The sequence below is a fragment of the Rhineura floridana genome, chromosome 12 (assembly GCF_030035675.1).
Source record: "Rhineura floridana isolate rRhiFlo1 chromosome 12, rRhiFlo1.hap2, whole genome shotgun sequence".
NCBI lineage: Eukaryota > Metazoa > Chordata > Lepidosauria > Squamata > Rhineuridae > Rhineura > Rhineura floridana.
In genome coordinates this window covers 6,500,603-6,505,032 of record NC_084491.1, presented here as the reverse complement: position 1 = coordinate 6,505,032, position 4,430 = coordinate 6,500,603, and positions in this window count along the sequence as shown.

Here is a 4,430-nt window from a genome sequence, read left to right as displayed (position 1 = left end):
TCATTACAATACTTTGCCTATGGATTTGAACTACCTACTAAGCTAATTTATCCATACTTGAACTTCTTAGTTTGTTATGTGCTAAGGCAGATATTCTAGGGAAAGGGTTTAACAAGAGGAATCCAAGTGCAGCCACATATGGTAACGTGATAACTAACCATTTTACGGTTAAAAAATCAGTGAAACAGCAGTGGAAACAAATGCAGGAGGTTATTAAATGTCTCTGTTCTTGGTCCTAGATTCCCCCATTTTATTTCAGGTGCCAGCCTGAACCTATGCCTCCTCAAAGTCAGTGTTCAACATGTATGGCACATGGGTGAATGGTTACAATTAGGAAAATGGAGCAAAAGGGTGAGGTTGTTTGTATTTATTTGATTATTTGATTTATATCCTGCCCTTCCTCCCAGCAGGAGCCCATAGTGTTTTTGCAGTATGTTTGTGTGTAGTTTGGAGAAGGTACTGAGAAGAGATTGACAAGTGTGGTAGAAAACTGGAAATGCTTTCAACAGGTATTCTGAAATGCCTCAATATGCAGCAAACGGGTGTTCAGACCATGCCCTCCTCACTTTACTTTTTTTAAAAAGTTATCAAAATGCATAGCCCACCTTCCTATAAAATATCCAGTTATAGATACAATCAGGGTGAAAATATACAAAATAGAACAAAGCAACAAAACAGATGTCTATGAAAATAGGTTTTAGGTTTTAGACTGTTTGAAATATAGCAAGGGCATAAAAAGAGCATGGTTAGAATGAAACACTACCGAAGCTGCCCTGAATAAAAATGGCCAGAGCCGGGGCCTCCCTTGGTCAGCTGGCCCAGTTCTTTGGTACTTGCCTTTCACAATTCTGATGCTGGGGGGATTTGGACCAGAAGAAAAACGAGAAAGAGTCTTGTGGCAACATAAAGAACAACAAATTTATTATTACATCGACTGTTGTTCTGGTTAAATGTTGTATTTTTATCCTTTTATCTTTTTATGTACGTCGCCTAGAGTGGCCGTTGTCGCGGCCAGATAGGCGACTTAAAAATAAAATTTATTATTATTATTATTATTATGGCATAAGCTTTTGGGGACTACTGTTCCCGTCATCAGATGTGTGAAACAAAGGATTTATTATTTATTATTATTTATTACATTTATACCCCCGCCTTTCTTCTCATGATAGACAGGAGGACAGGGCTATCAATGGCTACTAGCCATGATGGCTGTGCTCTGCCACCCTAGTCAGAGGCAGTATGCTTCTGAAAACCAGTTGCCGGAAGCCTCAGGAGGGGAGAGTGTTCTTGCACTCAGGTCCTGCTTGCGGGCTTCCCATAAAGGGCACCTGGTTGGCCACTGTGAGAACAGGATGCTGGACAAGATGGGCCACTGGCCTGATCCAGCAACCTCTTCTTATGTTCGTAAACCCAAGGCGGCTTACACATGGTTCCCAGGTGGTCTCCCATCCAGGCACTGACCAGACCTGACCCTGCTTAGCTTCAGCAGGGAGCTGGCCTCATGTGCCTTCAGACCATAGCCCGGGAGCTATAACATGTCATACATCTGATGAAGTGGTCTATGGTCCACAAAACAAAAGCTTATGCCACAATAAGTGTGCTAGGGGTTTCCAGACAACCTATTTATTGAACTTTCAGCCTGAATTTTTATAAAGTCTGCATCGTTCACTCTTTACTGAGCATTCATTCTGATTTGTTTGCATAGAGGTTATACAACATTGCATCAAGCTGTTGTTACCCCACACTTTCCAGTCCATTTACTTATCACAAATAGTCTGGCTGAGGCAGGTGATGGCTTGGAAGTGGGTTTGCTATGCAGGAATTGCAGGTCTGTCAAATCCACTTGAAACAGCACAACCTGCATTGTCCAATATATGATTGACTCCTGCCAACAAAGAAGCAGCAGTCTGTTAGCAGCCATAGTCATTAAAAGTGCCACAAGAAGACTTTGTTGTTTTGCTGCAACAGACCAGCATTGGGAATATACAGAAGAAGAAAGAAGCTATCAGCTAAACTCACAGGAGAAGGTAATTCTTAAGATATTCATGCCCTAAAGACAATATAGGATAGGGCTTGAACGGTCAAAACCAAGGTGGGGAATCTTTCTCAATGACCAGGGCCACATTTCCTCAATGGCAATCACCTTGAGGCCACACAGCAACAAGTCAGAGGCAAAAGGTGAGCAGACCAACATATGTCATTCTTACCTTTGGGTAGAAACGCACTCACTGTTCTGCCGGTACCAGTGCATCTCCACCTCTCTCTTCCAAAAATGGAGGAACACAATGCTAGTCGAGCCCTGCCCCTTTTTACTGTAAAACCTGGTGGGAGCAGCTGCAGTGCTTTTTTTAAAAAAAAATCAGCTTCAAAGAGATTTTGCAACTGATCGGCAGATCAACCCATTCCCTCTCCAGTCATGCAAAATTGTCTGACTCAGTATAACAGCAACTTTCTATGTTCCCAATGGTTGAGGAACAGCCATAGCTCAGTTGCAGAGCATATGATTTGCATGCACAACATCTAATATTCAGTCCCTCTCATCTCCTAATAAGGCTGTGAAAGAAGACTGAGCTCTTGCAGCAGCATTGCCAGTCAGTGTAAGCCAGTCCTCTCTAACTGGTGCTCTCCAGATGTTTTGAACTAAAACTGGCTTCAGTTGTCCATGCTCTGGTAACCTCCAAGCTAGATTACTGCAATGCACTCTACGTGGGGCTGTCTTTGAAGACGGTTCAGAAACTGCAGCTTGTGCAAAATGCAGCGGCCAGATTGGTAACAGGGACCAGATGGTTCGAACATATAAAACCGATTCTGGCCCGCTTGCATTGGCTGCCTGTATGTTTCTGAGCTTGATTCATGGTGCTGGTTTTAACCTATAAAGCCTTACACGGCTTGGGACCACAATACCTGATGGAACGTCCCTCCCGCCATGAACCCACCCGTACACTACACTCAACATCAAAGGCCGTCCTCCGTGTGCCTACTCCAAGGGAAGCTTGGAGGCTGGCAAGAAGGGAGAGGGCCTTCTCAGTGGTGGCCCCCAAATTATGGAATGACCTCTTTGATGAGGTGCGCCTGGCGCCACCACTGTTATCTTTTTAGTGCCAGGTCAAGACTTCCCTCTTCTCCCAGGCATTTTAACATGTGTTTTTAAATTGTTTTTTTTTTTTAAGAAGTGTTTTTAAATTGCTGGAAGTGGGGCAAGAGCAACTCCTGTTTTGTTCTTTTGTTTATGCTCCAGAATGGAGATAGAGCTAGAGTCCTCCAGATGGATAGGCTTGATTACCTTTACCTGTGATGCTCTGACTGACTTCCTTCTGTCGCTAGGCCAGTGGTTCTCAAACTTTTTTGGTTCGCGGCGCACTGTAAAACATATAAAAGTTTTCTGGCGCACTCCGTGTACAAAATTAAAAATATATTAATATATTTTAAACTATGAATAAAAATAACTGAATAATAATATACTTTCATAATATATACCTAGCCACCTCTTGCAGCACACCAGTGTACCCCGGCGCACCGTTTGAGAATCACTGCGCTAGACTGTGATGCCTTTAGGGAAGCTTACCTGCCCCTCCTCCTTCCGCCCTTTCCACTCCTTTGTGCGTCCGGGAGAGAGGAGACATCCCTTTGTCTCTGCTGTCTCCAAGCATGGGGCTAACTCCTACACCTGGGCGTTATGCCTCCATCTTAGCTAGTTAAGGTAGAACTAGGTATGCTTTTCTATCTACAATGTATTTCTATAAATAAAGTAGTTTTTCTTATTTTATTAAGTCTCAGTGATGCTGATGCAGGGTAAAAGCCTGCTTTCTTAGGTAAACGCACGCACATGCTGGCACACTCGCACTTCAACATCTGCTGTTACTCTGCTGCTGTGGTGTTGCTTTAAACAAAATTAGGCACACAAATTACACACAGCGCAACATAAATTTGTATATTTGTTTTTAATGTTTTTAATTGTTGTAAACTGCCCAGAGAGCTTCGGCTATGGGGCGGTATACAAATGTAAATAATAATAATAATAATAATAATAATAATAATAATAATAATAATAATAATAATAATAAACAACTCCCATAATCCCTGACCATTGGTCATACTAGCTGGGGCTGACAGTAGTTGTAGTCCAAAACATATGAAGCACACCTGGTTACCAGAAGGTTGATATATAGACAGTATTAAGCTGCACAGACTGGAAATCTGCCGCGGAATAAGGCAGCTGTCTATGTTCCTAAGTGTCTTTCTACTGCGGCTGATGATGGGAACTATAGTTCCAGAAGCAGGGGTGAAGGGGGAGTGTCAAAGTGCACAGCAGCAGCAGAAGCTGCACTGCACGTGACAAGCCAGGAGAGAACTCTCAAAAAACAAACAAAGTGGGTTTTTCCTCCAAATGCTTTGCAGAGAAGGTTTCTAAATACTGAGCCAGTTCTGAA